Raw genomic sequence first — 13,651 nt, forward strand, 5'->3', positions numbered from 1 at the left:
GTATGCACAGTACATGGCACACAGTAATGGATACTTGCACATTCAAATAATACTTAATTTTGTTCTATTCTACAGTCCATGTTTCAGGAATAAAACAAGTCATTTAAAACAAACTATTGAAAGAAAATATGTATTGAACTCAACTGACAAACATGTCAAGACCCTATATTAATTATACAATGAGATGAAATAAACATTTAGTGTCACTTCTTTTAAGCTTCCTGGCTGGTTTGTTTAAAAGTAGTAGCTTTTCACACAGTGTTAAAATAACATATATCTCAATATATAAAGCTACTTAAAACTGCGAAAAGTGTTTCTGCGACGTTCCTTCCCATCTAACAGCTGAGCAATCATTTCCCTATTTATATTGGCGATTTTGTCACTGTGAATGTGACACACAGCAACACTGCTTAGACGGGACTGTGTCAATAGTGACATACAGAAGAAAATAACAAATTAAGTACACTGCTGGACATTAACCAATAATTTGTATCCTAAATTGTTTAACACTTTAGTAAGGGGAACATGTATTCACTATTAACTTTGACATTCGCCTCAAACTCTTTATTTACTGCTTATTAGCTTTTAAGGTAGTTGTTGTAGTTAGGTTTAGGTATTAGGTAGGATTATGGAATGCAGAATATGGTCATAAAGAACAAGGTATTAATATGTGCTTTCTAAGTAGCCCACTAATAAACACCCAATGTGCAGTTGTTCATCATACTAATGTGTTACATATTTTTTTCTATATTTTACTAATTACATTTTTTATGATTCTACAATCCTACAAACACTTGTGTATAAATAAATTATACATTATAAAATGTAAAAAAAAAAAAAAAACCTGCAATAGCAGCCAGAGCCACACCATAGAAGATGGCTGAGGCCACCACAGAGTCAAAAAAGGTCTTCATTAGCTCCCCTTGCACTCCAAAAGACCTTACTCTCCTCAGCAGAAGGAGGCTGTTCTGTCCTCTCTTTTAAATTGCTTCAGTATTATCTGTCCAATCGTTTGCTGTTCAGATGAACACTCAGGTATTTATAAGCATCCACTCTCTCAATGTCTGTTCCCTGAATGTTCACTGGTGATAATGAAGTTTGTTTGTGCCTATAGAAATCCACCATTAGTTCTTTTGTCTTCCTCGCATTTATCTGGAGGCAGCTTCATTGGCACCAGTCCACAAAGTTTTGGATCAGTCCCATGTACTCCCCATCATCATCATCTGTGATCAGGCTGACGATGGCAAAGTCATCAGAAAACCTCTGCAGGTGACAGGTTGCTCGCATTTATCTGGAGGCAGCTTCATTGGCACCAGTCCACAAAGTTCTGGATCAGTCCCATGTACTCCCCGTCATCATCATCTGTGATCAGGCCGACGATGGCAAAGTCATCAGAAAACTTCTGCAGGTGACAGGTTGCTGAGCTGAACATGAAGTCTACAGTGTAGATGGTGGAATGGAACAGGGCTCCTGTGGGGCTCAGTGTTGCAGACAACCATGTCAGACTCACAGGCACGAGTCCTCACATACTGTGGTCAGTCTGTGAGGTAATCCAATATCCAGGTAAATACCAACAGATATGACAAAGCTAAAAAACACAGATAAAGATTTGATTTTCAGAGTCCCCGACGACATGGCTGATACTCTAGCACAGATAGGATGGCAAAATGGCAAGTGCAATTTTATATTGGAGTTTCTATCCCACCAGGTTTCAGCAGTCACATCACCGAATACTGCAAGACCTTCAGAAAGGTTTCTTGCCCAAACCAAGGCCCTCTAGATGATGTCCTATCATGTCAGCATTCTCATGTCCTTTAAATGAATGGTCAGAGAGCACACTAGTCAGAGCTCACAACCCACATATGTAGCAAATTGAACAGGGTGAAGCAAATTGCACATTTATATATAAAACATTTTTCCCTACATACATACAAGTTACCTAATATCAAATCCTCAGGAAAAACACAATGCACAGAAAGAATGTACAAAAATGCATAAAAAATGCATGGAAAACCCAGGGCCATTTTATAAAGTTAATATTGATGCTTCTGCAAGAGATGACGTAAAGGAGAAAGGAGAATTGCATTGTTATTGCAATGTAAAAGGAGAATTGCATTGTGTTAATCGGGTTTCTTGCTTTAGTAATGCCATTCATTCTGGCCGCATTGGACACCTGTCTGTGATGCAGTGCTCCTTATACTGTGTTTCGGTGTAATATTAATGGTTTCTATAGTCAAAGCATCATAATGAAGGTATTAAGAGGTGCAATGATTCAGATAGGACACCATGGAAAAACAAAGATTTTAGATTTTTTTTTTTGGTTTACAAAAGCAGGTTTTAAACTTATGTGCCATTTATGTTAACAATATTTTCTTAAATTTTGCATATTAATAAAAGTTTGAGCCTTGCACAATAAATTCAGTTTATTGCATAATATGTCTTAGGAAATAAATTTAAGACATAAGGTTTTACAAAATTCATTTGTTTATGCAAAGAAAATGGGAACATTAAATCATGCTGATTGATGAAGATTCTCTATTGATTGAACCTCTGCATATGTTTTCAAACCGCCCATTATTATCTTTACTTTTTGCCATTGCCACTACCATGTTGGTTAAAATTCCACTGTTGCTCTTGTCTGTGAAGGTGCCTCTTTGGACTACTTTGGATTTAACCGTTTTAATTGTATATAAAGTCAAGTCAAGTTTATTTGTATAGCGCTTTTCACATCAGACATTGTCTCAAAGCAGCTTTACAGAAATGAACAGTCAAGGTGAATGGTGTGCATTTATCCCTGATGAGCAAGCCTGTGGCAAGGAAAAACTCGCTTAGATGTTATGAGGAAGAAACCTTGAGAGGAACCAGACTCAAAAGGGGAACCAATCCTCATTTGGGTGACATCAAGAGTTTGATCATAAATCTTTCAACAATACAGAACACTGGAGAGTGAGAACTAATGAGTACTGGAGTATAAGATTATAAGTGATGTTCTTTCTGCAGTCTTATACAGTCTATATGGTTAGTAGCTCCTAGTTTTATAAGCTCAGCATTTGTGATAATAACAGATCCAGCATCAGCTTCTCCATGCCAGAGCCTTTAAACACTCCAGGAGGTCCAATGTCAACTCCACACATGTAGCAGGATCCAAATGGCACTGGTACGTCTCTAGATGGTTCGGGATGTTTGCGAGTTCGGCATCTACTTCTTCAAAGGTCCGTAATCATCACGAGGTGGGAGGTGACTGGAGCTGGCTAAACCTTTAGGGTGTCTCGGGATGGGGAGAGAAAGAGAAGCAGTGAAGAGGAATTAGCGTAGCTGCTGTTCATGATATTAACAGCACAAGTTGATAATGTGCATGTGATCAGATGTTCTGGAGCACAAGGTTATGATGAGAGACGTGTTATGTGTAGGCTTTGCTAAAAAGATATGTTTTTAATCAACACTTAAACTGGGTGAGTGTGTCTGAGCCCCGAACACTGTCAGGAAGACTATTCCCGAGTTTAGGAGCTAAATGTGAAAATGCTCTACCACCTTTAGTGGACTTTGCTATTCTAGGAACTACTAGAAGCCCAGAGTTTTGAGATCTCAGGGAGCATGGCGGATTGTAGCGTGTTAAAAGACTGGATAGATACATAGGAGCCAAACCATTTATTGCTTTATAAGTGAGAAGTAATAGTTTGTAGTCTATTCAAAACTTAACAGGAAGCCAGTGAAGGGATAATAAGATTGGGGTTATGTGATCATATTTTCTTGACCTTGTGAGAACTCTGGCTGCTGCATTCTGGACTAACTGAAGCTTGTTTATTAATGATGCAGGACATCCACCTAGTAATGCATTACAGTAGTCTATTCTGGAGGTCATAAACGCATGGACGAGCTTCTCTGCATCGGATATAGACAACATGTTTCTTAACTTAGAAATATTTCTAAGGTGAAAGAAGGCTGTTTTTGTAACTTGGTTGAGATGATTTTTAAAAGATAAGTTGCAGTCTAAAATAACTCCCAGGTCTTTTACCGTTGAACTAGTGGTTACAGAACATCCGTCTAAATACAGGTTGAGATGCTGGAGCTTCTGTATACTAGTTTTTGAGCCGATAAGCAAAATCTCAGTCTTATCAGAATTTAAAAGTAGAAAGTTATGGGTCATCCAATCTCTTATTTTCTTAACACACTCAGTTATCCGAGTTAATTGAGCTGTATCGCCTGGTTTAGATGAGATATATAGCTGAGTATCATCAGCATAACAATGGAGAGAGATGAAGCCTTGGTCTGAAGCTAAAAACAGGTCATTAGTGATTTTAACCAGAGCAGTTTCTGTGCTATGATGGGGCCTAAAACCTGACTGAAATTCTTCAAAGATATTGTTCTCTTGCAGGTAGGAACATAACTGGGCAGTGACAATCTTTTCTAAAATCTTAGACATAATTAGGAGATTTGAAATTGGTCTGTAATTCGATAGCGTGTTTGGATCCAGATTAGGTTTTTTAATGAGGAGCTTAATAACTGCTAACTTGAGGGATTTAGGGACATGTCCTAACGATAGTGAAGAGTTAATAATATTCAGAAGAGGTTCACCAGTTGTATATAACACTTCCTTCAGTAATTTAGTAGGAATTGAATCTAACTGACATGTTGTCGATTTAGCTTTGGCAATAACATTATACAGCTCTTCCTGTCCTATACATTTAAAACAGTGGAGTTGTGGAGTTGAAGGTAACACTGTCTCAGGAGATGGTGTCAGAGGTTGAACTGCCACAAATGTTTTTCTAATGTTATCTATTTTTTTCAGTGAAGAAATTCATAAAGTCCTCACTACTAAACTGTGATGGAACACAATTTTCAGAGCCCTGGTTTGTAGTTAGTTTAGCTACAGTACTGAAAAGGAACCTGGGATTGTTTTTGTTATTTTCTATGAGTTTGCTCAGGTGTTCAGCTCTAGCAGCTTTTAGCGCCTGTCTGTAGCTGAGCATACTGTCTTTATACGCAATTCTAAATACCTCCAATTTAGTTTTCCTCCATTTTCTCTCCAGATTACATGTTGTTCTCTTGAAGGCATGCGTATGACTATTATACCAAGGTGCAGGTGCTTGTTCTCTAACCTTTTTTAACCGGATGGGGGCAACGGTGTCTAATGTGCTAGTGAGGATAAGGTTTATGTTGTTAGTTATTTCATCAAGATTATTATCAGTTATGGGTTTAGTGAGAAATTGAGATAAATCAGGCAGGTTATTTATGAATCTGTCCTTAGTGGTTGGAACAATAGTCCTACCAAGTCGATAACGTGGTGCAACATGGCTAATCTGCTCTACCGGTAAAGTATCCTGTAAAAAGCACACAAACAACAAACACTTGTAATACCACATAGAAAATGGTAATTACTGTCTTCTCTTGGTGAATTAAGTGTGGAAATTGTTATATCAGAATCAGAATCAGAATCAGGTTTATTGGCCAAGTGTGTTGACACACACAAGGAATTTGGTTCCAGCTGTTTGTTACTCTCAAAAGTACAGACATAAATAAAAACCTATACATGACAAAACAGACACGACAAGACAAAAACAGACTATACAAGACAATACAGACAATACAGACAATGTGAGACAGTATAGACAGTGTGGGTAATAAATAGGGATACAGACCAGTAATGTACATAAAGTGTGGGAGTGCATGGTAGTGCAAATCACAGTATTGTGTGCCAGGTATGATTAGAGAGTTTACTATAAAACTTTGTACAGTATATAGCAGCAATAGTGTGTGCAACATACACAGATAATGTGATGACTGACAGTTCTGTGCAGTACTCATAGATGTGAAGCAGGGAATATAATTAGGGTCAGTTGTTAGTGAGGGTGATTGCTTGGGGAAAGAAACTGTTCCTGTGTCTGGCAGTTTTAGTGAACAAAGTTCTGTAGCGCCTGCCAGAAGGGAGGAGCTGAAAGATGAAGGGTCATTAATGATTTTTTCTGCCCGGTTTCTGGTTCTTGTATGGTACAAGTCCTGGAGAGTAGGCAGGGGGGCACCAATGATTTTTTCTGCTGTTTTAACAGTTTTCTGCAGTCTGTTTCTGTCCTGTTTTGTTGCTGCTCCAAACCAGATGGTGATTGATGAGCACAGGACAGATTCAATGACTGCAGTGTAGAACTGTATCAACAGCTCCTGTGGCAGACTATACTTCCTTAATTGACGAAGAAAGTACATCCTCTGCTGGGCCTTTTTCAGAATCGAGCTTATGTTTGATTCCCATTTCAGGTCTTGGGAAATGGTAGTGCCCAGAAACTTAAAGTTCTCCACAGATGACACAGGGATGTTGGATATTGTGAGGGGGAGTAGTGTTGAAGGGTGTTTCCTAAAGTCCACTATCATCTCCACAGTTTTGAGTGAGTTTAGCTCAAGGTTGTTCTGACTGCACCATAGCACCAGCTGCTTCACCTCCTGCTCATATGCAGACTCATCACCATCTTGGATTAGTCCGATGAGCGTGGTGTCATCTGCAAATTTTTGGAGTTTGACAGTTGGGTCACTTGATATGCAGTCATTCGTATAAAGGGAGAATAGCAGTGGGGAAAGGACACCCCCTCTGAGGAGCACCAGTGCTGACTGTCCGAATACCGGAGGTAACACCTCCCAGTCTCACCTGTTGTTTCCTGCCTGTCAGGAAGCTGGTGATCCATTGACAGATGGCAGGGTGTATAGTGAGGTTCAGGAGTTTGGATTGGAGAATTCCCGGAATTATTGTGTTGAAAGCCGAACTAAAGTCAACAAACAGAATCCGGGCATATGTTCCTGGGCAGTCAAGGTGTTGCAGAATGTAGTTTAGCCCCATGTTGACTGCGTCATCCACCGATCTGTTTGCTCTGTATGCAAACTATAGGGGATCCAGCAGCTGTTCTGTCACCTTCTTTAGATGGGCCAATAACAGCTTTTCAAAGGTCTTTATGACGACAGATGTCAGAGCGACAGGCCTGTAGTCATTAAGTCCAGTAATGGAGGGTTTCTTGGGGACCGGGATGATTGTGGAGAGTTTAAAGCAGGAGGGGACCTCACACAACTCCAGTGATCTGTTGAAGATAGAGGTGAAGATGGGAGCCAGTTGGTCAGCACATGCTTTGAGACAGGAGGGGGAGACACCGTCTGGGCCTGGAGCTTTCCTCGTCTTCTGTCTTTGAAATAGCCGATACACATCCTTTTCACAAATCGTGAGCGCAACTTGAGTGCTGGGAGGAGTTGTAAGAGGGGATTTTAGAGGTGTGATGGGGGCAGACATTGGGCTGGGTTGGATGAGAGGTGTGAAGATATTGTTCTCAAACCTGCAGTAGAAGGTGTTGAGGTCGTCAGCCAGGTCTTTGTTTGCTTCAGTGGGGAGGGGTGGTCTCCTGTAGTTTGTGATATTTTGCAGGCCTTTCCACACTGATGCAGGGTCGTTAGCTTTTCAGAGTAGCTTCTTTTGGCTATTCTGATCTCTTTTATCAGTTGGTTCCTGGCCTGCTTGTACAGTGCTTTGTCCTCCCCCTGTATGCATCTTCCTTGGCATGTCGAAGTTTTTTCAGTTTGGCTGTGAACCATGGCTTGTTGTTACTGAACTTGCAGAAGGTTTTGGTTGGCACACACGTCTTTACAAAAACTGATGTAGGATGTCACAGTGTCAGGCATGTCATCCAGGCTGTCAGTTTCAGTCTCAAAGACACTCCAATCAGTGCATTCAAAGCAGTCTTGTAGTTCCTGCTTTGCCTCACTGGTCCATCTCTTCACTGTTTTGACTACAGGCTTAACAGATTTTAGTTTCTGCCTGTATGCTGGAATAAGATGAACCAAGCAGTGATCAGAGTTCCCTAAAGCTGCCCGGGGTACAGAGCGATACGAGTCCTTAAGAACGGTGTAGCAATGATCCAGTGTGTTTTTCCCTCTTGTCGTACAGTTAATATGTTGCCTGTAATTTGGAAGTTCAAGTGTTGTGGTTGTTTTCTTATCAACTATGACATTTACTCTGTGTGGTTAATGGGAATAAAAATCATCTGCATAGAACATGCTTTTCATGTTTAAATAAAAAAAAAAATTTAATCTTGATCTTGCCCTGTTTTTGATTTTTTTTTTATAGTTTAATCCTATATTGGGTTGTAACAGCAGGAGCCCGATCTTTGTACAGTAAAACCCTGTTGTACGAGCAACTGTTGTGAAAAGTAAATAGAATTACCATGGAAACCGAGAAGGTTATGGGCGTGGTGTGTGTTTCACACTCGCAATCAACCACTATTACATGAGTAAGTGTTAAATTATGTTTACATTACGGTAATTTGTAGTGTATTTGTTTGTTAAAATAGGCTACATATACTTTTTAAGTGCAGAAATAAGCTATTGAATGAGGTCTCGGAACGGATTAAATCCCTATAAGAATGAATGTAAAAGTGAAAATCAGTTCGAACGTCTGAGCAAATGGACCTACGAGCAATTTTCAAGTACGAATTATGCTTGTACAATGGGGTTTTACTGTACATGGTTTACTTAATTTGCTGGTTGCTGATTATTGTTGAAAAAAAATTATCCAAAATTTGGCTCTTTGCAGCACATCCTGGAGTTGCTGTTATGGCAACAGGTCTGTGAGCTCAAGCTTGATTGGAAACTGGCTTACTTTATGTAAACAGGATTAGACCATGGCTTTATAAGTGGAGGTGATACAGGAAGTCTGTCACAGCCTTGTGGTGCAAGAACACCACAGAGCTTACACAACAACTTACTTTTAAAAAAAATATAATTTTCTAGTGAATGAAAAATTGACTATTTGTTGAACCCTCAATAAATTTGACTCGTTAAGTAGTTTAAGTAGTAAAAAGTAGAAAACAAACAACAACAAAAAAATATATATAAATATATATATATATGAGTGTTTTAATGCTTAGTAAACTTTTAGTCAGGTGTTTCATGGCCTCACAGACTTTCAAATTTAAATTTTAACCTTTAAGCAATAATTATGCAGCGGTTAAAAGAAATGTAAGCTATTTGGCCACTATACCAATAACCAGCCAATCACAGTGCTGCAGATTATGGTTTCTAGTATCAATATAGGGCTTTTCAAGCAGCGCATGAATGTGCAATAATCTTCAACTCCAACTAGCTCTACTAATCAAATCCCCACATATGTTCAAATAAATTAATTAGCCTGATCATTGAACCATTAACACGATTGGAAATGGATCTGGATATGTTATTTGATCTCAGATGAAGTTAGTGATGTATGATGAATGACCCCCTGGTTTTCTGCTATAATCATTATGAGCCATAAAGATTAGTGCCTTCACAGGCAAAACCAAGAGTAAACATTTAGAGCAATTAATCATTTAAACAGTCTAACACAATCTAACACAGATTGTAAACCCCTGCCAGTTCCAAAATCTTTGATTAATTTGGAAAAAAATAAAATAAAATTAGTGGCTTCAAACAAAATGCTAGCCATGTTCAAAGTTGTTTCATATGTTTAAATGTAAATATCAGAAAATAAAAGCTCATTTTAATCGATTGTTTTAGTTCTTTGATTTCAAACTTTGCTCATCAGCATAAACAAAAGCATGGGCCTCGAGGTACCAATTGGTTTGAAGTCACTGCAGATCTGGACGAGGGAATAAAACAATTTATAAAGCTATATATGTATAGTGGTGGAAATTATTACTTGATCCCCTGCTGATTTTGTAAATTTACCCACTTACAAAGAAATGAAAATTCTAGAATTCTTATAGTTGGTTTATTTGAACAAAAAGAAACAATATGAAAAAAAGGAGTCCAAAATAAAAAATGTAATATTACATATAAATTAATTTGTATTTGATCGAATGAAATAAGTATTGGATCCCGTACCAACCCTTGAGGAAAGAACTACCGACATCAACTGGTTATGTGTATAGCAACCTCTTCCATTAAAACATCACCACCACTATGGGAAAGACCAAATAGCTGTCAAAGGACATCAGGGACAAGATTGTAGACCTGCACAAGGCTGGAATGGGCTAAGACCATCAGCAAGAAGCTTGTTAAGAAATAAAAAAAAATGGTAGAGATGCAAGATAAGTGAATCGCCCTCGCTCTGGAGATCCATGCAAAATCTCACCTCATGAGGTGAGGATGATTCTGAGAAAGTTAAGGGGTCAGCCTTAATATAAAAGCTTGTTATAATAAGAGAGCTGGGACCACAGTCACCAAGAAAACCATTGGTAACACACCAAGGTCTTGCTGCTGAAGAACGCAAATGATCAGACCCATCTGAAGTTTGACAATTGACACATGAATAATTCAGAGAAGGCTTGGGAGAATGTGATGTGGTCAGATGAAACCAAAATTGAGCTCTTTGGCATCAACTCAACTCGTCGTGTGTGGAAGCAGAGAAATGCAGAAAGACCCCACAATCACCATCCCCACCGCCAAACATTCTGCTTTGGGGCTGTTTCTCTGCTAAGGGTACAGGGTGACTTCACCACATGAACAGGGCCATGCACTGTAGAAACTTGGATGAGAACCTTCTGGCCTCAGCTAGAACACTGAAGATCAGTTGTGGATGGGGCTTACAATATGACAAAAAAACAAAACATGCATGATATTAGGAGCACTTTACTAAAGGGACAGAACTAATTTGGGTCTGTGGGAGTCCGAATTCTTGTGATTTGCTTTATGGATTTTTTTTATATTCGGTCTCTCTAAAATGAAGCTACCATAAAAACTCCAGACTGTTTATTTCTTTGTAAGACGGTAAACTCACAACCAGCTGGGGATTAAATAATTATTTCCACCACTGTACCAAAAAACACAAGTACTTTGGCACCACAAAGACAAAGCTGGCGATTCATTCATACACATTACCCAGGCTAGAAGGGCACTGGTCAGAAGAGTGACTCAGAACCCAATGGCCACAGAAAACTGGAAAAACAATAATCAGGCATTAATTTAGATTGGCTAGACAGAAGCTAGTCCTAAGTAAAATGGTTATAGCAGGCACATTAAAAAAAAGCCCTGAGAGCATGAGGTCCTTGAGGAAAACCTGCTACAAAGTGGCCACAAACTCTGTCATGTTAAAAATTTAACCTTCATGCCAGTCAATGGCCCAAAACCAACAGATAATGATGACTGGCTTTTTGTTACTGAGTAGCCCAGCAAAATTACAGACCCTCACATCATCTGAGTAAATACCTGAACATTTTAGTGTGTCTGCCAGGAAGAATCAGAGAAACTATCCAAATCTAAATATGCATAGCTTGTAGAGACCTACCCAAGAAGCTGTAATTGCTGCTAATAGAACTTCCACAGAGTACAGAATAAAGGATCTGAATACATATTTAAATTAGATTTCAATTGAAATTAATTTATACATTTCAATGTTAAGAACATTTGTCACTTCACTTTGTTATTATGGTTTAATTTTGTGTAGATTGAAAAAGTAAATCTAAGGTTTTCTTTTTTGTATAAAATGTATTACACAATAAAGTGTGCAAAACCTGTAAGGGTATGAATACTTTCCCAACCAACTGTATAAATTCATTTTGTGGGTCAGCAGAAAATTCTCTGAAAACAATTTGTTAAAAACATTTATTACCCCGACCCTCCAAAACCATCTCCAAGCATTTTTTTTTATTTAACCAAATTGTCCCCTTTGTCCATAATTTATTCGTTACTAGTTATTCATTACTTAGTAACTTATTTAGAATTCAAGTTCTTTGTAATTGTCAGGCTGCTGGACAGGACGCGGAAGCGGAAATAACTCAATCATAGTTTATTCAAATCAGTTCAACAAAAGAAACACTCACAAGCCGCAAAGAAAAGCAAACAAAGAATATCCGCTCGGGACGAGTAATCCAACACGAAAGTAAATGTCCAACGGAAAGCAAAACCTGAAACGAAAGTAACTCCACGGCAAAGAATAATCCGACGCGGAAACAGACTCTTGGAGACAGAACCAGCGGGAAGGCTGGCGGTCGCGGAATGACCAGCATGACAATTCAAGAACAGCCTGTGACTCGAGAACGTGAGTTTATATAGTCTAGTCCATAATGAGCCACAGCTGTCGGTTATCATGGCCGGCAAGGGATAATGAGGCAGCGTGACAGCTACCAAGGGGGGCGTGGCAGGGTGAATCTCTGACAGCGGCCGAAGGAGGCGTGGCAGGGGAATCCCTGACAGTGGCCGAGGGAGGCGTGGCAGGGGAATCCCTGACAGTAATGCAGTGACCTGATAGGATACAATGATCAAAACACAATCAAAATACATCTACAGGAAAAAGCATTGCATTATAAAACCTCTGGATTTGTGAAAACCTATAGACAGGGAAGGTGATTGAAAATAAGTGTTCATGTAACTATGTGGAGTGTTAAAAGTCTGTCAACTGACATTGCAATACGATTTAAACCACTGACTGACTTAAAGCAAACATGAAACAAATCAGTACCAGTCTGTGGACACAAGGTCTCATGTACACAAGATGAGACTCACTGCTGACAAACTGTTTGTATATAGGCTAAAACTTTAAATGTATGTATTTACATGTATTTGAATATATGTATTTACAAAACAAATGAAAACAAATGATATAATCAAAGTTGACTATTTTTGTATAGAATGGAGAAATCTCCTAAAAAGAAAGTAGACGACTATTCCTGGTCATAGCATTTAGATTGAGAGTGGAATTTTAAAAGGGCAATGTATGGGTTTTGCTTTTATTACATGAAGGGTATGGCATGAAAAATTATTTTAAAACACTACGGTTTTGCTGCAAAGGCTGTGGGGAGGAAAAAACTGTCTCTTTATTGGGAAAACTGTCTGAGTAGTCCAATAAATTATGTATGTACACACAAAGCAATCGACTCAATATAAGTAATGAAGTTGTTAAGAGTCTTTCCTTGTTTTATGTATCCTAACTTACCAGGGGGAAAAAAAATATTTAATCTGAATTTGTATTGAACATAAAATGTAGAGAAAAATCAGTGACCGGTTTTCACAAATTTGGACTAAATCTGGAAACTGTCAATTTAACAACAATGTTAAATGGTACTTTTGATTTTGGTGGAATTTCTTTTTAAGCCCAAAGTCTCAACTAAAACTCACAACTAAAGCTTCTGTACCCCATCCTCTCATCTATACTGGCCTGTTCTATCTAGGCTGACTTGGCCCCTACTAGGGTCATAAGTCCATCTGTGCTCATGGATTGGGGACGCTCCAGAGGGAAGCCCAGCGCTCTGCTCCAAATCAGCTGAGCCGGCACACCCAAGGCCCAAGACACACCAACCAGCACTGTGTAGTAGTTCATCTCAGTCTACTCAGTAATACTACACAAATACACACAAAAAAACAAACAAACAAAAACACAAATATATTAGGAAATATTTGTTAAGTAGCACTGATAAAATGCATAATACATTATATCTTGACAGTAATCAAAAACAAAGATGTCAAGAAACAGCTAATAAATGTAAAAACATAATTCCATACAACAAATATAATTTCTTGTAACTTATAATATCTACAAATTTAAGCGCTACAGATTTGTATTTCTTTGTTAAACCTTAGAAGAAACATTATATTACTGACGTTTTAAATTATTTATCTATAATCGATCTGCCTTATTATATGTATTGTGCTGTTGTCACACAATTGATTGATTAAATAGATGTATGAATTG

General features: G+C 38.5%; 1 long non-coding RNA gene across 1 annotated transcript in view; it reads left to right on the top strand.

Moving 5' to 3' along the window:
* The first annotated feature begins 1,283 nt into the window (after positions 1-1,283).
* The window catches only part of LOC310742049, a 101,912-nt gene continuing 89,544 nt past the window's right edge, over positions 1,284-13,651 (top strand). Inside the window, exon 1 of the long non-coding RNA XR_014538129.1 lies at positions 1,284-1,563. This is a non-coding gene — a long non-coding RNA (uncharacterized lncRNA). The remainder of the gene's footprint in view (positions 1,564-13,651) is intronic.

This window comes from Silurus aristotelis, assembly GCF_946808225.1.
Source record: "Silurus aristotelis genome assembly, chromosome: 19".
Lineage (NCBI taxonomy): Eukaryota > Metazoa > Chordata > Actinopteri > Siluriformes > Siluridae > Silurus > Silurus aristotelis.